Here is a 24,057-nt window from a genome sequence, read left to right on the forward strand (position 1 = left end):
TGCCCGATTAGGGTCCAAAATGCTGAAACACATATACAAATGAATTTCTACACCAGGATTAACACGCAACACCACACTTAATCATTTATTCAATAAAATAGAATTTCCAGAGTCTTGCCCTCTTGGATCGATTACAACAATTTGTTTGACCTCTGTTCACTCTCCAAGCCTATCTATCACACACCTCTCACTTACTTACTCTATTTTCGATCATCTAATCTCCTTGTCATTACATTCTTTCCTCTTTTATGAATCAAAGCCTATCCTAACTGCATTGACAACTCAATCTCTATTTTTATCAACTCAACCATTAAATCCCTATTCTCAAGCTCTGATACCACCTATACTAACAACTTATCTCATATTCTAAAAATAATACAATATTCTAATTATTACAATAATTGGAGTAAAGATAATTTTCGAGAGATCCAACCCTCTCTACTAAGAATTGATTTTGACCACTCAGGTCAATGAAATTCATCTCTTGTTAGCCACAACATGCGAACATGCAATCACATTGCTAGCTAAGTCCGGATGCTCTTGCATCAAAATCTCAAGGTGGTTGGATTGAAATAAATTTTAGGATCAATCACAAACCTTAACTTCTACATCAAGAACCAAAATCTGAAATTTTAAGCAAATGTTCCCCTCTTTTATCTACTCGCACTTTCCTTCCAATGGTTTCTCCTTTTTACATTATTATAGTCGTTCATGAAAAGAGATATTAATTCAAAAATGCATATCAATTCATTAACTATATTTAATATCCTTTTATTTCACTTTTCCAAATACCATAAACTTCCCATAAATTTAAAAACTATAATTACACTAAAATTTTTAGATTCATTGTATAAATTTACTTTACATTTTTTCAAAGTAATACCTTTCATATATATATAAAATCACTGACATTGATATGTTCAACAAGTATTAAACTCATCATGTGAACTTGATTTTGTTCCACTTTTTTAGCTTTTTTTTAGTTGGAAATCTATATAATATGTGTACTTGAATATAGATATTCCTCGGAAAGATATTTAGATTACTAGAGCTTACCTTATATCTTCCATGAAGTCTCGGTGTTAAATAATTATCCATATACTTGATTGCAAATCCTTGATTATTTTTAATATACCCGAATCTACCAGCGGGATTTCATCCGAGTAATCTTTCCTTGAAAGGATAGAGATAAACCATTGAAAGTATCTTGACTAACTAGTAATGTAATTTTGCAGCACACACCCTATGTTTCATTTTTATCTCATGGAGCAAGACATTTGAAAGTAGCTTTCATGGTTATTTATTTTGTACATTTCTGAGTGTTATCAATCAATCAATTTGTTAGAAAACTTTTAAACACAAAATAAAACTAACTATAATAGAATTCATAATGAGTTCCTAAATTGTCACCCTTAATATGACAAATAACAAATCTTTTATTTTCCAAAGATGACATATAAGAACCTATTTTCCATCTGCCCAAATGGTTGGGTTTTAAAACTTTTTAAGAGACGTTTGTGAAATTTGGTGTGTAAAATTCTTTGAGGGAGTTTATACTGTTTGACATATGAAAATTTGGTTTTTAATTTATTATTCCGTTCGTTTATATCTTCTTCTTTTTTAATAATTATATTTTTAAATATTATATTATTTGATAAGGATCATTTTTATATAAAAGTGATTTTAGGTTAATATTAGTAAAAGTCTCCATGTAAGTTAGATTTTTAGGTTTGGAGTTTTGATTATTTGAATTGGCTTAAGAGTTTTAACTTTCTTGTGAGTTTTTTTTTAAATCTAATCGCTTAGGATGGAATTTCTAGTATGCCTTAGCCATGGTTGGTGGTTATAAAAAAATGCATTTTTTTTCCTTTTCATAATAATATTTTTGTTTCTATGATGTTCTCCTTCACAAATAAATTTACTAATGAGCACACCTTTATTTTATATTCAATCTCTCTTGTCCTCGAGGAAGAGATGTTAGTCTCTATTGAACTATCTTTAACTATTATAATATCTTTCATTTTTTTTTTCTTAATTTCAAAATTCATGACAATTTTCTAATTACTTTATATTCATGTTTAATATTGATTTAGACACTTTTTCAACATTTACATTAATTTGATTAGATGTGTTTCACTGAAATCTATTAGGGAGGTTACCTTTGCTCTCAACAACTCACTTATACAATATAGGGTTTAATTGTTTCAACTTTGCACCATAGTTCTACCATGTTATTTTAATGTAGAAATTGAGGTCCATATTTCATTTTGACATTAATATTATGTCATGTTTACTAGTGTGATGTATTCTTTGCATTGTTTTGCCCTCCTATTAAATATTGAAAATGTTGTGATTTTTTAACAAATTATGACACATTTTTCAATTCTTTTATCAATTTTAAAAGATTACAGATTATATCTAAAGGCAAGGAATAACTTATTTGCAACTATTTCCTTTGTTAATTCTTGGTTATCACATAATATTACATGACAACATCTCCTAGTGCAATCAAATATGAATAATATATTTGTTTTTGTTGTCAACTAACAAGTGACAAACATTTTTTTAATTTCATTAGTTACTAATGAACATAAACAACTATTCATTACATTTATTATTAAAAAGTAATTGAGTATTTTTTTTAAACTTCGAATACCAACTCATAATCAAAAGTAAATGTTTTTGTTGTTGTTGTTTACAACATATGCTAAATTTAAAATTGTTTTTTATTCCTAGTATTATGTCAAAAAAAATAACTTTAACTTAAAACTCAATTATATTTTCTTACTCTAAAGATGACTTGTGTTTTTTTACTTTAAAGAATACTCGTATTTTTTAATATTCTTAAATCTATGTATTTTCTAATTTAATATTAATGCTTATGTGACAATATATCCCCGTACTAAGTTGTATAATTCCTCTAAATACAATGCATTTTAAAGGGAATTCATAAATCTCACTATTTCCCTTATTGGATACTTTCCACCATTCACATAGAGTGCATGAATGTAAAAGGAAGCAAGAAGCACAACATGGTTGGTAAATGATGCCAAATAAATTCAATCAAAGTTTTGGATTATTTGTATTATCATATTTTCACAACTAAAGGAAAGTTTGTTACAAGATTAGATGACTCTATGCCTAATGTTGTAAGCTCATCTTGAAGCAAATAGCCCCTATTTTTTGCTAACTTTTCATAGGACTACATTGTTCTTTGCTTTAATAATTTCATTTCTTTATTAATACATTAAGTTCACCCCATATTATTATTACATTATTCAGATCTACAACAATATTCATCAGCGTATGAAATTATGTAGAAAGAACAACGTCATCATCGTCAATGCAACAGAACATGGGGAACAATAGAAGAACAACATGCACACATAAAGACACCAGGATTGGACAAAGACTAGGGAAAAACCCACTATGGGGAAAACCCTTGCAAATCCTTCTTCTTCTTAGATTGTCATCAAATGATTCAGCAAAAGAGAGTACAATTGTATGTATCTTTATCTATACAAAAAAACAAATATAACATCCATAACATGACCTTAAACATAGTTATACTCAAAGATCTTGATTATGAGGACTGTAATGCATTGTCATTGACTGTAGTTAACTATTGGAAACTGTTGTTAATGTGCTAAATATTGTTGAACACTGTTTCATACTGAGAACTTGTCTTTTGTTCCCGAACGCATGCAGAGATATCGTGTGTGAGCGCCTAAGGTAGATTTTGATGCCCTCTAAAGAAATGAATGAGTGCATCTAGGAAAGATTTAGAAACTTCCAGGAGAACTGTATGTGGGTGACCTGGGTCCAACTACACTACAAAAACCCTAGCCTCCTAGACACTCTCTTAGACACATTGTGTGTGTGTCCGAGACTTCCCGAACACTCCTAGGACCAAACTGAGCCAACTTCTAGGGATTAATAACCTTAGTTATGTGTGAGAATTCGAGACTCGAAAACCCTAGACACGTGTGAGCTTTGACGTTGTAGTTTCAAACCCTTTGTACAAGCTTTCCTCAATCATAAACGTGTGAACCAAACAATAGAAGAGAGAAGAGAGTGCTTGATAGATGTGTCCAAATGAGCTTGAGGTATCTTTTATTTATATGATTTCATGAGGGTCCACTTGATGTTGAGGCTAACCTGTCCAATTGTGTATGTGCTTAGGGATGACCTAAACCAATATACATGAGTAAATAGATAAATTCAAAAAGCAACTTCTGCTTATCCAAGTAAGGTGATATTTAGGTTTATTTTGGTCCTCTTGAAAATAGGAATATATTACAATTATTATATTCATCATATGACTTGTCCAAAGTAGAATTTGACCGTAGTTGCATAATTTTAACACCCCCTCTCAACTAGCGAGCATTCCACTTGCAATATATGTCCATCAATCAATATGCCATTCTCGTATATTCAAGTGTTATCATGCATCATCACTTATAATATTTTTCATGTAGATGTCATGCGACCATATCAAGTATCTCATCATCACAAATCATTAATGTACATTTCAATCTATCCTTTTATTATTCCTGCTTATCTCTTGACTGTTTCTGCTTGTATGCTGAACATTCTCGAATCTAGAAGAAGAAGAATTTGTTACTAGAGGGGACCTTAAGCTACCACCCTCTATCCATCAGTATACTACCTGGAATCTATTCCAGCGAGTTTCTACCTAGAATATCATCATTAATCATCATCAAAGAGCATATCATCAAGGAGCACATATCAACTTGTAACTACATCAAGGAACTGTGGTGCAGTTAAATTCTCAGTGTAGACATAAACAATTCCTCTAGCCCTAGAGAGCGGGTCTAGCCACAAACAAAAAATATATGGAAAATCTCCTTAAGATATAATCAATTAAGAGGGCCTACCTCTTAGAACACTATTCCGCTTGGTGATGATCTTGCTTCCTCACTCCAGCTATCTTTTGTTTCCTTCCTTCAAATACCTGAAACATGCAAACAACAACAACAAACGTGATAGCATACAATATTGTATTCATCCTACTTAATAGGTAAAGGAATATTAAGCCATAAAGATTTGAAATAACACTTCATGTAGGAAATCAATCAATAGTTGCACTTATATAAATCAGAAAGAGATTACAAATTGTGTTTGACATTGCTGGTCTCCTCCGACGTATACGGGTTCCCACACTTCTACTAGCACTTCATGGATAGCCCTAGCAATGGAAGTTTTAAGGCCTCTTCCCCTCTAGTCTCAAACCAAACCAAAATCACACTATTCTCCCTCAAACATACACTAGAAAGCTACAAGTTATAGATGACTTGCTCATTATTCAAACTTTCTCCAAAAATCCCACTAGCTTTTGCTTGGGAAAAAGAGAGTTTTATATAGCTTGGATGGATGGGAGATGGTTCCTATCATCATGGGATAAGGTATTATCTCTTGAGGTTGTTCCATCCTAATAAGGGAATGGATCCCAAACTGATTTCCTTAGCACTATAAGGCCCAACCATCTACCAGACTTCCGTTACGAAGCTTCTAGACATGTAAGCTTCAACTCCTTATTTAAAAAACCTTCCACAAGAGGATCAGTGTGACTGGAAAAAGGATCAGTCGATCTGAATGGCATGAGGTCGAGTTTTAACCTCTGTAAATCGATGTGAGGAGAAAACTAGTTAGTAGCTTCGGTCTTGTAAACTGGGATAGAAGGAAGATCTTTAGGAAATGATGCAAAGGGGAATTATTTTTCTCATGAAGAGGGACATACAGGGAGTTTCTTCATGATGGGAAAGCATGTCGGACACACTATAGAGGTCCTCTAGGATTGTAGACGGGGAGTATAGGGACAATGATAAAATTTTGTGTAACAGATGCCCCCTAAAGCGTGAAGGCCAAAATAGAGTGAGGGGTCAAATTCTTTACAAGTGGAAGTGGGGAACTGGATTCTGTCATCAGAAAACCTGCAAGCAAACATAGATACATATACATCATTGAAAACTATGAAGAATGATACATGAATAATCATATGGATGCAGCCATCCGGAGAATGATCATGTAAATGGATCCAAAGCATGGGTTCAACCATCCAGTAGAAAGGATCATAACAAAACCAAGGTATGGTCCTAGCCATCCAATAATGAGAAGGATCACATATATAAACTCATGGTATGGTTGTAGCCATCCATCTGAAAGAGACATGTATATTAACATGACAATGTCACATCGCCTTGCAACCTAGACTTATATAATCTTAGCCCAGGGTTTTGTGCTCCAAACGACCTGATCAAATTACAGATCCTAACATGTGAATGAATGTGTTGAAGTCAATCATGCTAGTAAGTCGCTTTATTACCGGTCAATTATGTGAACCATTAATAAGCACGAGAGAAATCACCAATAATGACAATGGCTCTTAAAGGTACTGGTAGCACAGTTCCCAGAATGTGAATAAAGGAACTGATGTTGAACACTCGTGAAATCACCCGATCGAAAGCCAATGATGTGAACCTATCATCGAGTGCGAAGAACCTACTATTGGGGAATGCAAGCTCTAAGGTACTCGAAGGGAGTCTCTCGGCCAACTTCCTGGATAATGAGTTGAAATCGATAGGAAAAGACTGTGTCGAAGGAGGGCCATGATGTATCCCACATCATCAACACGAGACAAAGGGATGTGAATGATTTCAGATGATACAAATAATCAGGAGTAATTGTAAATACAAAGGGACTGACTCTTGAACATATCAAGGATACGATTTGAGAGTATGGCAGTTGTTGGATCCATAGGATCAATGTTCATGATAACGTGGCAGAGATCAAATGGAAGTAAAAAATGAATGGTTGAACCCGAAAAGGTCAAATGAAAAGGATTATATCCCAACCCAACACGAAGCAGAAAGTGTCATGTTCAAGAGCGAGCTGCCGACACGACTCATAGAATTTCCAAATTCCCCCCCACCATTTTTGGCAGGTACCCCAATTATTTTTTATCACAAGCTTGAAGGGGATAGGATATGCTTGCACTATAACTTCATTCTTCAGATGAATCCGACCTAGTAAGTTTAATGAGCCCTAGGAAGGAGAAGCTCATGTTCGTCATGGCGACAAATCTAATGTTGTTTAATGTTTTAATGAGTCCCATAAAGGGGTAACTCGATATCTTTTTCATGTTTAGAGATTTTGAAATGACACAGAAAAGAAAACGATACTTGAGAGAACTGCTTGAACATTTCAGTCAAGGGATACCTTTTTCGTAGATATTTCATCCCAGCCTGAAAAAGGGGTAAACGTATACTGGGTGCATGAAATTTTGCAACTTTTAACGAGTTCAAAACGACAAGAGATTGGCAAACTTTTTGTGTTTCAAAAGTTGGAAAAGAGCTTGAAAGCAGACCCCTTGTTTCTATTCTCTTTAACGATTCAAAAAGGGAAAAAATACTTGGCAATCTTTTCATCCTTTACAAGTCAGAAAAGAGCTTAAAGGTGACTCGTCCTGGAGGAACGAGTGTTATAAAGGGTAGCAACTAGTTCAAGTTATGATGGAACTGCTCAAAACATGTAATGGTCAAGAGGCTAGCTAATGAAACCACTCATTGTTGCGGTCCCTTAGGAAAGGGAAAAGAACCAAGTGAAAGCATATGATCGTCCAAAGGAATGGTGGCGATGGAATAAAACAACCAAGGATCATCTAGTAGAAATCATTTGATTAAAATGACAACCATGAGATGTAAATCGGGCATGGCCTCATTTTTACACAATCTTGAACAGTGGAGGACTCTGCTTGGATTTAGTTTCATATTTACATAAGCTTGAAATGAAAAACTATGCTTGAGATAAGTTTGCATGCCCTCGACATAATGACTCAATTCGAGGTACATTCCCCCCAAGCTTCATTTCATTCAACTAGGTGAATGGAATGAAGGTTCACTTTCGAGATCCAACAAAGACTCGACTGGGATTTTATGAGATCTTAATCAAAGACTCGATTTGGAAAAAGGAGGTGTTTCATTTTTTAACGAGTTTGATATAGGAAGAAACAATCCTCGGACTCCTTGATTCATTTCTTAATGAGCTTGACACAAGACAAGGAACTATGCTCACCCCTTGTTTCATTTTTTAATGAGGTTGTCACAAGACAAGGAACTGTCCTCATGACTCCTTGTTTCATTTTTTAACAAGGTTGACACAAGACCAGGAACTATCCTCACAATGTCTATTCATGACCCATAAGAGAACATGGCTCCCAAGAGGTCTTCACTAGACAAAAGAACCATGCTTTGGGAGGAATACATGTCATTTGTTACCAAAAATAGATCGAGTTGAAATGCCCCCAGTAGATAATGTACAATACCATCTGTGTGATCGTCAGCAGATGCAGAGACAGAACGGGTAGACACATAGTTGACCTATGGCAGGGAAGGTACTGCTTACAGAGAAGAGTCGATAGGGGAAGATGGTTGCAAAGGAGGCACCCGGTGACCAATGAATGATAATTTATCAATGGTCACAATTCTCCCTTCATGCAGAAAACAAACCACATGGAAAAGTGAATAAACAAGAGCTCCCATGACATAAACATAGTCGCATCCAAGGAGAAGATTGAAATCTAAGGGACCTTGGACTACTATCACATCTATATAGATGGTCCTTCCTCCCAAAGTAATAGGGAACTTCGGAAGGACCCCCAAGGGTTGACTGGTTCCTTTGTTGAAATCCAACTTATTCTGAGTGACAAGCACAAGCTGTGGGGAGCCCAAATCTTGCCAAGTAGTAGGAGACATGATGCTAAAAAACACACCTTCATCTAATATAGTGCCATGTACTACCATATTATAGGCTTGTACTATGATTTGGAAAGGCACATAAGATGGGAGGTGGAAAGAAGTCAATTGACTCAAATCAAAAGAAACAACAGAACTACTTGGTGGGGGTATCATATGATCGCCCCCATGCCCTATAGAAGAAGAAGGAGGACTCTCCTGAACAACTGGGACGAGAGGGTCACTCTTCAATTCATGAGAATTTGAGGAGATGAAGAACATGAACTATATGATCACTAATCCCTTCGGGAACAGAGTGAACATATGAAGGCGGAGCCATGTCGACACTCTTGTTGACCAATGGTCGGTCGTGAACAGACATAAGAGAGTGTGAATAAGAGAAGGATGGGCAAGAGATGAATCCAATTCAATCTTTTTACCAACTAGGAGAGGGTTAGAAGAAAGCCTCTGATAACCAACAAAAATTTGGGGTTGAGGAGCTGCAATGTTTTCCAAAACTTTGGAAGCTTTATCCATAAGAGGACAAAGGTGAAGAAGATTCTCTCCTTCACATAACCTACAGGGGAATCTAATCTTCCCTTTCTTCTTACCATTTTTAGCTGAAGGTGTATCATCGACATTATCTTGAGAGGTCGATGAGGATGGTCGATTCAAGTCTTGAGACCATACCTCTAAGACTCTGGGGATGCCAGGGCAGTCTCGAAGGAGATGGTCACCGTTACACAGCTTGCAAGGCAATCTAACCTTTCGTGGAGGATCAGAAGGTTTGTCGACAGGAATTGCGTTTAGAGCAATAGTTGCATGGTTGGCCTCTCGCTTATCTGACTTCTTCTTCTTTGTCTTCTTCTTCTTCTTGTTAGCCTTCTGGTTACAAGATTTGAAACTTTCACCAGGCGAAGTAGAAGAGGAAGGTGAAGAAATAGGGGAGGAAGGTGAGAGGTCAACTTTAGAATCGACATGATGTGATTCAAATGAATGATACATTTGCACAGGAGTTGGGACACTCGGGACCACCAATGTCACGCCCCTACACCTACAGTAATCTTTCAACCGCTTATAGCGAGGTGTGGCACCACCAAACACTTTCTTTTTACCAATGCTTATGTTCATGGACTACGCCTTAACATTCGATACTTAGTTTATTTTTCTTCACCAAGTATTATTATTAGCCTTTATACTAATGAACACCCATACACATTCATTATCCATAGCAATTACACATAAATAACACAATTGCAACAATATAAAGGGAGGGGAAATTCCCTGGAATGAGTCTTCCCGATTTCAATATATTTTCCAATTTTCATAAAAATACAAGTTACACCTTGGAAACCCTAAGTTTCATACTTAGGTAAATTTTCAACCGTATCATTTGCCCAGCATGGGTGCTCCTCATCATAACTGTGTCGCCACACTCAGGCGCCCTCCGCACGAGTCACACCCCACCTTGTCAAACCAGCACACCACCGTCTCATCGTGCACGACGCACCCTCACCGGGGTCACCTCACCGCATGAGTCACCGTCCACCATTCCAGCATGCACGGCACGCCCACTCGGTCGCCCGTTCACCCACCTTCATGCATGGCTGCCCACCGCACACCAACTCGTCATTCACCTTCATTCGTTGGTTGGGCACACCCACCGTGCCGCCTCACCCAACTTGTTGAAAGCCAACCGAATCCCATTCAAACTCCTACTCGACTGCACCTTCACTCGTTTGCACAACAATCGTGCATGACGTTCCCACCCAGGTCACCCACAACTGCACCTCCGTCGTGTAGGCCTGCACGATACGCCTGCAACCTGCCCGAACTCTGTTTACCAGCATGCAGCTTGCTTGAAGTGTGGGCACAGAGACCTGCGCCCTCTCTGCACTTCTTCGACCTGCTCCTAACTCCTCCAACCAACTCGTAGCTCATATGAACCTTTTCATTGTTGAATGATGCTCCAACTCATCCAGCCATCTGCCTATGTATATGGGTGGTGGCAAGGTCAGCTCGCCCCGCCGACCTTCATTCAGCTCACCCAGCCGACTCGCCTCAACTAGCATAAATCACTCGAAGGTTGGGTCAGCCTGCCCAACTCATGGGACCACCCACCTAAACTTGCCCACATCACAAGTCCTCCGTGTCGGCTCATGGGTAGCTCGCCTAGCTCGCCCACGCATATAAACTCGCCGAGCCAACCTTCCTCCACGTGCATTTCACATCGCACGCTCGCTTGTTTGGCCGCAGCTTGCCTATCTTCACACGGGATGTGCGTCCTGCCCATCGCACGGACTACAGGTCCTTACATCCTCCTCCACCTGAAGTCATTGTCATCCTCGACAATATCCCATCTCATCAAAATAACTGTCTCATCCAAGGTCCATGATATCGATCAGCCTATAAACTGCAAAACATCCCTGCAACATATGTAAAACTATTGTCTCCACCATGTGTCATCCCATCCTGTGAACTGTCATCAGATACTCCAACATAATGCCAACATCTCTCTACACACTTCCCGACCTCATGATTCGAACTAGTTGGGTGATCAGTCCAATTGTCACGCTCAAACCATAAGAATGCACATCCTTATGCCTACACCAGTCTTTTCTCTGATTCTGCCACATATTGGACTCACCAAGAATCTCTCCCCATGCTCAGGTCCATGGAAACTCCATCCCATCTGCAACATGTCATGATGCTAATGCCAAACCATTCCTGCACCATCTGCCATACCTGCTCAACCTATTTTAAGGACTCACTGCCATCAGCAGCTAACAATGAGCTCCATATTCTATGTCATCTAAGAAGATGTGGAGGGAGTAGATCGTGAAGGCTCACCCTCACTAATAAGCTCAATCCACCTGTTAGGATCCTCTATGTCCATCCTCTACAGATATGCCACCTGATCCTCCTCATGGACATTCGGTCTCACATAAACATCCTCGTCATCATCATCCTCAACCTCTCCTAGCCTTCTTGACAATTCCAAAATACTATCAGATAGTTTCCTGATAACCAATGACTATTCAGTAAGATTTGCCTCAGCAGTAGACAACCGCTTACACACATCATCCAAGCACTTCTCATCCTCCATCTGCATCACAGCTAGTTTACAATCAGGCCTTGTTACACCAATGGTTGGAACACCAATGGGTACATCTTCCCTTCCATCGTAAATGTACAACTTCTTCAAATGTGGAGCAATCATAGCATCATATTGTTTCAAGAATTCCATCCCTAGTACAGCTTCATAGTCGTCAATCCACACTATAGTGAAGTCGACTTTCCCAGTCCACTCACCTATTGTTGTGCCCACCCTTTCAGCTACAACGATCACGAAATCAGGAGGAGAATTAACTGTCTTCATTTGTGCCTTCACCAGTACAAACTTCAGTACAATCCTTCTCGCAACATCCTCACTCATGAAGTTATGAGTAGCCTCACTATCCACCATAGTGAGAACATCAGCACTTCCAATATTCATTTGAACATACTCCAAACTATTCCTTTCAGGATCTCTTCGAGAGACCACTTTCGTAGCAGTAGCAGCTCCAAGAATCTGCATCAACCCCATAAAAGCTTCTTCTTTCTTCGTATTAGATTGTGCAATAGAAACCACTTTCGGTCTTGAAGAACAATTCTTCATCGTATGTGGTTCATCACATATCCAACACTTCAAGGCTTTCTTTGTCTTCAACTTCTCATCCGATTTTGAAGCATCTTCCTTCTTCTTCTCTTTTGACTTATCAAACTTCTTCTTTTTCTCATCAAAAGTTTCGTCATAATGCTCCACCAATTGATCCACAACAGCAAAAGCTTCATCAAGTGTTTTAATCTTCTGCCTCTTCACCTCATTGCGTGCCCAAGGTTTCAATCCAATAATGAAGTTGAACACCTTGTCCCTCTCTGCCATGTCAGGAAGTTCTAGAACTGCACTTGCAAACTCCCGCTGATATGTCTGTAGGTTCCTTATCTGATTAATAAACTTAATCTTTATCCTTGCTGCCCAAGTTTCATCCTGAGGACTGAAATGGGTCTACGAATCCTTCTTCATGTCATCCCACGAAGTTATGTCACCAGCACTGCCATTAGAAATCTGATCCATTCTCCTTCGCCACCACATATTAGCATCCTTCGTCAAGAATTGAGCAGCCACTTTCACCTTTGTCTCATCATCGGATAGACCGAAGCATTCGAAGTATTGCTCCATGTCCCAGAGAAATTTACCAAGAGTCTTCGTGCTTCTTGTACCATCATAAGATTTTGGTTCCTTGATCTTCACATGAGACACTCCTCCACCTGAGTTATGTCTCACAACCTTCTTCAACACCGCGATCTCATCCCTTTCTTCATCAAGAGATTTCTGCAAGCTCAAAATTTCTGCCAAACCTCGATCCCTTGCTTCTCCAATCTCCTTGACTTCATCTTCAAGTTGTGTACACTTAAGATTAGTGTACTCATATTGAGTCCAGAGTTCATCTAGTTCTTCCCTCATCTTTGCATTGGCTTCTAGATCTTGAAGGATCCCGGCCACCTTCGTAGTCCAGAAAGACTCCAATTCCTTCATTCTTTCCAGTATTCTTTCTATGAAAGCCTCAGTTGCATTGTGGCTAGATTCACCCATTACCACATGAAATTCACCTGCCATTTCTGCCAATAGCTTGCTTCTTTGTGATCTAGTATAGACCATCCAATAGCTTTACCAAGTTCCCTGCAAAACCGAACTAGTTCTTGTCTCACTTGTATGTGAAACCAACTTCCTTCACCTGCAAGTACCTGTTTCCACTGTCACTTCTTCACGAGCAACCCTGCTCTAATCACAAGCTCCAACCATGAGCTTTGATACCAATTGTCTCGCCCCTACACCTATGGTAGTCTTTCAACCACTTATAGCGAGGTGCAGCACCACCAAAAACTTTCTTTTCACCAATACTTATGTTCATGGACTATGCCTTAACATTCGATACTTAGTTTATTTTTCTTCACCAAGTATTATTATTAGCCTTTATACTAATGAACACCCATACACATTCATTATCCACAGTGATTACACATAAATAACACAATTGCAATAGTATAAAGGGAGGGGCAACTCCCTGGAATGAGTCTGCCCGATTTCAATATATTTTCCAATTTTCATAAAAATACAAGTTACACCTTGGAAACCTCAAGTTTGATACTTAGAAAAATTTTCAACCGTGTCATTTTCCTAGCTCGGGCGCTCCTCGTTGTAACCGTGTCGCCACACCCGGGCACCCTCCGCACAAGTGACACCTCACCTTGTCAAACCGTCACACCACCATCTCGTCGTGCACGACACACCCTCACCCGGGTCGCCTCACCGCACAAGTCACCCTCCATCGTTCAGGCGTGCATGGCGTGCCCACCCGATCGCTTGTTCACCCACCTTCGTGCATGGCTTCCCACCGCACACCAACTCGTCGTTCACCTTCATTCATTGGTTGGGCACACCCACCGTGCTGCCTCACCCAATTCACCGAAAGTCAACTAACTCATGTTAAAACTCCTTCCTGACCGCACCTTCACCTGTCCGCACAACAATCGTGCACGACTCGCCCACCCGGGTCACCCACAACTGAGGCTCCGTCGTGTAGGCCTGCACGATATGCTCGAAACCTGCCCGAACTCTGTTTACCAACGTGTAGCTCACCTGAAGTGTGGGCACATAGACCTGCGCCCTCTGCGCACTTCTTCGACCTGCACCTAACTCCTGCAACCAACTCGCAGCTCGTATGAACTTGTTCATTGTTGAATGATGCTCCAACTCGTCCAGCCATCCGCCCATGTATATGGGCGGTGGCAAGGTCAACTTTCCTGGTCGACCTTCGTTCAGCTCGCCCAGCCGACTCGCCTCAACTCACATAGCTCGCCCGAAGGTTGGGTCGGCCCACCCAACTCATGGGATCGCCAACCTAAACTCGCCCACATCGCAAGTCCTCCGTGTCGGCTCGTGGGTAGCTCACCCAGCTCACCCACGCGTATAAACTCGCCCAACCAACCTTCCTCCACGTGCATTTCACATCACAAGCTTTCTTGTTTAGCTGCAGCTCGCCTATCTTCGCACGGGATGTGTGTCTTGCCTGTCGCACGGACTGCAAGTCCTTATAGCTGAGGTTGAAATTAACCAGATAGGTAAACCAATGGTTGACCCAAGGAGGGAAAATGTTGCCATATATGGAGCACCAGCATTTTGAAAAAAAGGAAAAGTTCCAGGATTCCCATCCGAGGGGAACCCTTGACTGGTAGACACTGGGAATGTTTCCATTGGAATCGAATTTTAAAGAAACACTAAGGAAGATAAATTTAACCAAGAATGTTTCATGGGAAGTTAATTTTAAGACACTGAAACAAAACTTTTCCTTTTCATATCTTAAGAGTCGAGAAAAGGACAAAAGGTGACTCTAGTCGCTTTCGGAATTAATGAGCTTGAAAGGTCAAGCGCTCAATGATCTTTTCAAATTTAAAGAGTCATTAAAGATAAAAAATGACTACTCAGGGTACTCTAGGCATAAGGATTACTAGATAACCGTGAACTATAGAATACCTCCCGGTGAACCGAGAAGTATGGGCAGGCAATCCCCCCGAATGCTATGTTCGGTGTATCATGTTTACAAGGTGGTAGACTCGGATTCCTACGAATAAGGGATTGTAGACCTAGTGGGGTCTCCCTTTATATACACGATGGTATGGGGAGCACATGTCCATACTAGCAATGTCTAGTGCCAAAGCGAACGACAACTGTTAGGTTTTAAGATGGTGGAACACATCTCTAGCTTAGACCTCTAAATGTAAGCATTAAGTTTCAATGCTTCCTTAAGTTAATTCGATAAATTTTAATGGTTGAACTTGAATTAGGTTTCAATTACAAGGCCCTACCACTATCATCTAACAAAAATCCTACATGCAGCTATATGAGAAAATAGATCTTTGTCTTCGATGAAAGTTAACACTAATTGAGAGATACGGAACACAAAATCAATGCAACAATCAAAGAATGAAATATTTCACTAATATATGTCCTAAATGCACTTAATCTTCCCTTAACAACAAAATAAGTTCCATTTCATTTCCATGCCTATGATGATGCCATTATAACTTCTCAATAATGCTACTAATGCAATATTTTCGCTTAAGTAAACCAGAATGATGTTCCTCTTTTCATAAAATGAAAAATAAATCTTTCACATAAAGAACTTTAATGAAAATTTTCATAATTCTGAACAAACAAGCATCGATCAAATCCAAATCATGATAAATGAAATGAAAAGCAACCTTTTCCCTAAATCAAATAAACCAAAGACATAAATTCTTCAATCAACAAACCAAGCAATGTAATCTATGCTCGAAATGAGAAAAGAGACACTCAACATAAGAGAACAAACGAGACTCTTGCACTCATTCAATTGAAAATGAAGTAATGAAGATGTTGCAACTGAAAGATGGATTAAATGAAGCAACCAATCAGAAACTTGACACAATGAGTAAACAAACAAATGAATGGTAATTGACCTAGATGCCCTAGGGTCATAGAAACCATCCAAAAAACTCAAAAAATCAAGCAATGAAACTTCAAGCCAATCAATCAATCAAAAGTAACAAACAAAGCATCCTAGTCACTTCTAGGCAGAGGAAGAGAGTCTAAGGGTCAAGACACACTGGCATTGGAATGGGAAAAATTATGATTTTTTCTTAACTCAAAGACCGGAGCGACTGCCTAACTGAAAACTAGCGCTAATTAGCACGACTGACACGACTGGCCAGACTACAACTAATGTTGATGAGCTGATCGACGCGATTGGCCAGGCTACAAGTAGTGTTGATTGAGGGATTCAAAGAAAAAATAAAAAAAAACTTCACATAGGGCCAAACTTAACACATCAGAGGGTGGCCTAAACTAAACAAGCACACAAACCGAACTAATGAAGCTTTCCAGTCAGGGAGAACACAGGAAAAATGAGCTAAGAGGTAGAAATTAAGAGGGAAAGACACGTTGGTTATGATCTATGGGAGAACTTGATCTTCAGCTACAGGAATCAGCGTGACTGCGTAATTGACAACACACGCCAAAAGGGGACTGGCACGACTGTTTTCAAGAAAATCACACTAATCGGTGCGATTGTCAGAAAAATAAATGCGCTGACTGAGGATTCAAGGAAAAGATTAAATTTTCAAAGGCTAAGACCAAACTTTCCACTGTAAATTCCAGGATTAGAGCAGTAAACCAAGAAAAGCATAGAACACAAAAGGGAAATGGTGATGCTAGAAAACATCACACAAAACCATAAAATGACATTCAATCAAACAGAAGGATTGGCCCCCCACCGGAGTCTCCAATTTGTGGTGCAGGTAAATTCTCAGTGTGGACACAAATAATTCCTCTAGCTCGAGAGAGCGGGTCTAGCAAAAAAAAAACAATATATGGAAAATCTCCTTAAGCTAGAATCAATTGAGAGGGCCTACCTCTTAGAACTATATTCCACGTGGTGATGATCCTGCTTCCTCAATCCAACTATCTTTTGTTTCCTTCCTTCGAATACCTAAAACATGCAAACAACAACAACAACCGTGATAGCATACAATATTGTATTCAACCTACTTAATAGGTCAAGGAACAATAAGCCATAAAGATGTAAAATGACACTTCATGTAGGAAATCAATCAATAATTGCATTTATATAAATTAGAAAGAGATTACAATTGGTGCCTTGAAGTTTCTAGTCTCCTCTGACGTATACAGGTTCCCACACTTCTTCTAGCACTTCATGGATAGCCCCAACAATGGAAGTTTTAAGGCTTCTTCCCCTCTAGACTCAAACCAAACCAAAATCACACTATTCTCCCTCAAACATACACTAGAAAGCTACAAGTTATAGATGACTTGCTCATTATTCACACTTGCTCCAAAAATACCACTAGCTTTTGCTTGGGAAAAAGTGAGGTTTATATAGCTTGGATGGATGGGAGATGGTTCCTATCATCATGGGATAAGGTATTATCTCTTGAGGTTGTTCCATCCTAATAGGGGAAGGGAGCCCAAACTGATTTCCTCAGCTCTATAAGGCCCAACCATCTACCAGACTTCTGTTACGAAGCTTCTAGACATGTAACCTTCAGCTCCTTATTTAAAAAACCTTCCACAAGAGGATTGGTGTGACTCGAAAAGGGCTCAGTTGATCCAAATGGTGTGAGGTCTAGTCATAACCTCTATAAATTGACGCGAAGAGAAAACTGGTCAGTAGCGTCGGTCTTGTAAATTGGGATAGAAGGAAGATCTTTGGGAAATGATGCAAAGGGGAATTATTTTTCTCATGAAGAGGGACATACTAGGAGTTTCTTCATGATGGGAAAGCATGTCGGGCACACTGTAGAGGTCCTCCAGGATTGTAGACGGGGAGTATAGGGACAGTGATAAAATGTTGTGTAACAGGAACACATCTCAACCTGGAATTTCATGGGTGAGCTATACATCTACAACCCCATATCAATCAATATGATATCTAAACACACAGAGGAGCATGTCTCCACTCTTGGATCTCATCAAGGATCTCAATCTCAACCCAAAACTACATAGGGTTATCTCAATCCATCTTATTTCCTATTGATCTTCCCATCAATAACCTTAAATAGTCATGTGGTAGAACACCTACATGATAATCGACTTGGGTTGTACACCCGAAGTAAACTCTCAACTCATTGTCCAAACAAGGAGCGGTATTCCCAAATCCCTATTGGTGGGCATGATGCCAATGAGGGAGTACTCTACAAATACAATATAGAGGAGAAACATTCTCTGACCCTATGAAGGTAGGGGAGGAATAGCTCCAACCCTGTTGATAACATATAGGGGTCATACCTTTTTTCCAGAGTTCCCTAAACCCTAGGAGCCCTCTATCTCAATTCCTCACCCTTGGAGCTCACAAAGGGAGGAAGAGTTGGCTCAGTGTCCTCAATCAACGCTGCTTTCATCATACTCAAATCTAGTATTTTCTTATCATAATATTAATTTTTTTCCCGTTCATACATGACATAAGATCATGTTAGATCATAAATAATCATATAAATCACAAAAGGATACACTAATCATCCTTCCTCTCAAGGAGGTGCCAATCACAAGCCTAAACTTGTCTCGATTATCTCTACTATCTCAACATATGGAAGTATCTCAGTCCCAATTATATATATATATAAATATATATATATATATATATATATATATATATATATCTATATATATATATATATATATATATATATATATATATATATATATATATATATATATATATATATATATATATATATATATATATATCTGTGTGTGTGTGTGTGTGTGTGTGTGGGATTTTCGGTTATATCTATGTATCCATGTCATATTCAGATCTTGATCAGATGGATCTATAAGGAGCTTTTACATCCTACCTCATAGCTAGCCATGTTAGAAACATCATACTCAATCTCAATCGACTGGAAAACAATGGACATGTCATCAATAATATCATGGCATATTTCATATTAAGGTAGCACTCATATGTGCTTATCAACAATACATCCATGCAGTCACATATAGGATAAATATCTCATCCTCAAAAATAGAACATCTCATGCAAACATTTCAAAGGATGTTCGGTGACAACTCTATGTGAATAAAGTGGTTCAATCATGAATTTATTCAAGTTCTATAAATATGTGTGTGTGTCTGTGTGTTTTCAAAATCGTAACATCAATGCTTCAATCAACTATGATGTCAAGTTCAACAACATTTTGACCTTCAAATCAGAGTGTTCAAGGATTTTCATTTCAATTATTCAAAAGGATTTTTCAACAACCTTTCAATATATAATTTCTTTCCCAAATTTTAGAAATCAATTCATCATGTGATGATACATCATTTCGAGCTTCAGAAACCATCTCCCTCTTACTTAGATCATCAAAGGATCATCACCTGTCAAGAATAGACCATCAATATGTAAAACCAGAACCATAATAAAAATCAAGGCCATACCTGGAACTCATCATCTTGACTTCATCCAATAAGTTTTAATTATGGACATATTTGGATCGGGGAGATTTATTCATGCAATTCTCTCTACAAGAATAATCCTTACTAATCCAACATAATCAGCCTTATGTAAATTAATGTTGTATCAATTCATCACAGTTTAGAAGTCAGATCTAAACTATTATCAAATTCATCAATATAAAAATATAATTCTTTCAACCAGGTGACAGGTAGAGCTCATATCAAGTCTTGACATCATTTATTATCATACCAAAAATATTGTCATCTATCATGAAATATAAATCCAAAACTTCATCAAGTCATCCTCAAAATGATAATACACAATATTTATGTCACTAGATGCAAATTCATACGCCAAGGATAAGTCATGCAAATTCCATCTTCATACTGAATCACAACTATCAATACTTCAACCATTTTACTAGGAACAAGGAGGTCAATACAAAACCATTTTTATAGGAACAAGGAGGCCAATACAAAACCATTTTTATAGGAACAAGGAGGCCAATACAAAACCATTTTTCTGAATATTCACTTAAATCATCGAAGGTCATTATGCCCACATAGCATTGATATCAGGGAAAATCAACAATAATCAAGTCAAATAAGTAGACATTAGGTCAAAACCAAATTTTCTATTGTAGAGAGATCTATAGTCCAAAGCATATCTCAATATTAAGTTAGACTTCTAAGTCATTATCAAGCATCATGTTAAAGCTTGAAACACAGCTCATCTATATCAATCAACAAAATCATGCCAACCTCTTGTAGCACAAACCTCAAACATAATGACATATCAATATGTATTTCCCAGTCACCTGCAAACACAAGTTTAGTCTTCATGTTCATATTATGGAAAACATTCAAGCTTTTCCTACTTTCATCTCTTACTATTATTTGCAACACATCTGTAATACAAACATCTTCTAGGTGAACATTTGATTTCATGCACAATAGTTCATTTTGATCACTAATTTAACCCAATAACTTCAGAAATTAGTTTATGGTGGCATAATATGTTAGAGACACCTAGATTCAGAGTTCATAAAACTTCATATGATTTTCAACTGTAGTCAAACCCCTGAATGCTCCCTTCAGGTTATGATGGGAGAATCTTTAGCATCCTTGATGCTCTCTACGCCACTATGTGATGGTGTACGTTTCTGACCCATGCACTCCAAGGAAGACTGTATGCTTGCATCAGGCATCCAACTTACCCACAACCACTCAAAACCCCCAGACGCTCTCTTCTAGTTATTGTGCTTGTGTTTGGGACTGCCCAGATGCTCCATTGACAACTCTGTATGAGTGTCTGGAGACCAATACTATCTAATTTGCCTCAGAAACCCTAATTTTTGTACAGGCTTCAGATCGATGACTTGCTGCAGTTCAAATCCACATAAATCATACTTCGACGGTACATAATGTAAATAGTAATATGAGTAAGAATCTTGAGAAGAGATTCTCCCTCTCACTAGGAATCTACTTCATTCATCTTCATTCATGTCATCAACCTGTCTCTACTAGAGTCATGCAATAACAAATATGTTAGATCATAACAATATATCTATCATGGTCATCAACATCATTTCATAAATATTTCATCAAGGGTTAGACTAAAAATATTAGGGCAACAGACATATGTGACATCATATGAGCATAATAACACTTTCTATCAAGTAAATCCATCAAGTTAAGGTATTAATTTTAGCCATATGCTATCAAGCCATGAAAATAGGTAGTAAGAGATCTAGAATATCAATCTCATAATTACACCTCTAACATTAAGGTTACCATGCTTATCATGATCAATAGGATCAAGTTAGGTCATAGAATTTTTACCAAAACAACAAGAGTGTCAATCTCTCTTTCCATTATCATGCTTATTACAAGCATTATAAATAGTATCATGTATAAGAATTAATGATTTAACCTATATGAAATCCATCATCAAGTATCAAGAGTATCATCTGCTAGATTCATGGTGCTACCCTTCTTTATAGGATCAAGACATCCAACCGATAGATGTTAGAAAAATATCAAGTATATCAATGTATTAACATTAGATAGCCTCATAGAATTCAAAGAGATCAAAATGTTCAACACCAGGTGCATCACTTCATTATGGGAAACATATACCCAAGTCACTTTCATATGCATGTATGAGCCATTAAAGAAAGATGCACTCTCATCATACTTTAGGTCTTACCTAGCCATCAATTTTACAGTAGAAATACAACATACCATGCCTACCTTATGGTATTCAAATACCTATGCACCTTTTCATTAGACATGGGTAGCTTGAAGCACTTTATCATCCTTTCATATAGTGCCTCTTAACCTCTTCCAACTCTAGAAATCTTTCCTACATTTCAGATGTGTTAGAAAATGTAACTATGTTTGGTCTTCAATAATGTACTTGAGTCATTATGTAATGTACATGTGAAAAGAATAAATAAAATAATTTTTGTTATTGTAACAATGAATTATTAAAGCATGGTTTTCATGCTTGGGTCATCATTATATTAGTCAAAGTCCCCATTGTGGACTCCTAGGATTAATATTGAGTTTATAGAGTCATTATATATTCGAAGAGACCCTTCTTGGGCTTTTGAATCATGTAAAAGGGTTTTGTATCAAGTCAAATATGAATTATGTACCCTCCACATCATGTCGGCCTAAGGAATATTAAGTCAGCCTAAGGAGCCCCATTCGGCCCATAAGAAGCCTACATATTGAAGGAGGTTGAAGTCATTTGTATCACTCTCTCTAAAGGAAGTTCGATATCTCAAGAAGAGCTGGAGAAGTGTGAAATTTGTTTCCAGGAAGACGAAAGAAGTGTAAGTTTGGGGGAGTATCTACATAAGAATAAAATTGAGCTTTTGGTGCTTCTCTTTGTTTCGTGGTTTAGTTTGGGAGATCAAAGTCTCCCAATATTTCGTTGTTGTCGGAAGCTACTACCTAGTTGAACTTGCTGGAAGGGGTAGAAGATCTTAAAGGCTGACATGGTGTGTAGGGAAAGTCTGGTCTTGGTTTAGGGTAAAGAGTCTCAAAGAATAATATTGAAAGGTATAATTATCTTCACTGGGTTTTCCCCTCAAGGTGAGTTTTTCCCTAGCATGTGCCTATATCTTGTGTCTGTTGATTTTCGATATTCATATATGTATAATTGCTTGATGAAAGAAAATATAATAAAAAAGTAAAAGAATCCAACACACTGACAAGTAATTAGCAAGAAAGGAGAATCAAAACCTAGTATAATCTCTTTGATTTCGCAACATGGTATCAGAGCTAAGGTCAAGAGAAGTTGAAGGTCACTTTGTTGTCATGGATTCTCCATCTATGGTAAACTACATAATATTGGGGTTCAACTCTACTAGAAGATGGATCAAGAAGATCATCTACTACTTATTCAACAAAGTCAAGAGTAAAGGATTCTTGGTTGTCCTTAGAAGTTCTCTTACTGATGAGAATACATGGATCATTTATAGTGAAGCATCGAGACACATGAAAAGTGAAAGAAAGAAACTTCAAAAACTATCAAAGGAGTCATCCTCTCATGTAGTGGAATTGGTTGAAAACAAAAAATATTCCGTTAGAGGTCTGGGAACTACATCATTGAAACTGGATAATGGATCGAAGTTGCATCTCAACAACATTCTCTATGTTCTAGGTTTGAAAAATAATTTACTTTCTATTTCTTGTTTAGAAGATAAAGGGGAAAGGATTGATTTTTTTGATGGAAAAGTATTGGTTTTGGGAAATAACTCTAGTATTGACAAAGCTAGGGTTATTAGAGTTAGAGAAGGATGCCTTTATTGGGTGATCACTCCATCTCCTCAAGCTTTGGTTCATATCGAAATAAGTCCGATTGAACTATGGCATCAAAGGTATGGTCATCTTCATTATAGGGTCATCCCTACTCTTAGTGAATTGGTTCATGGTATTCTTCATATGAAGTTAGATCATGAAGGTGTATGCAAGGGATGCTCTTTGGGGAAGCATACTAGAAATCCATTTCATCGTAGTGAATCTAGATCTAAATAAATATTAGATATCATCCATTCTGATGTATGAGGCACATGTATGAAAAAACATTTGGAGGAAATCTCTATTATGTAACAGTCATTGATGACCATTAGAGGAAGACATGTCTCTACCCACTCAAAAATAAAGATGAATTATTTGATAAATTCAAGGAGTTCAAGGCTGAGGTGGAAACCCTAATCGAAATAAATATAAAGAATCTAA

This window comes from Pinus tabuliformis, chromosome 4_1, assembly GCF_031772625.1.
Source record: "Pinus tabuliformis cultivar Carrire ecotype Pingquan chromosome 4_1, CPIR1, whole genome shotgun sequence".
Lineage (NCBI taxonomy): Eukaryota > Viridiplantae > Streptophyta > Pinopsida > Pinales > Pinaceae > Pinus > Pinus tabuliformis.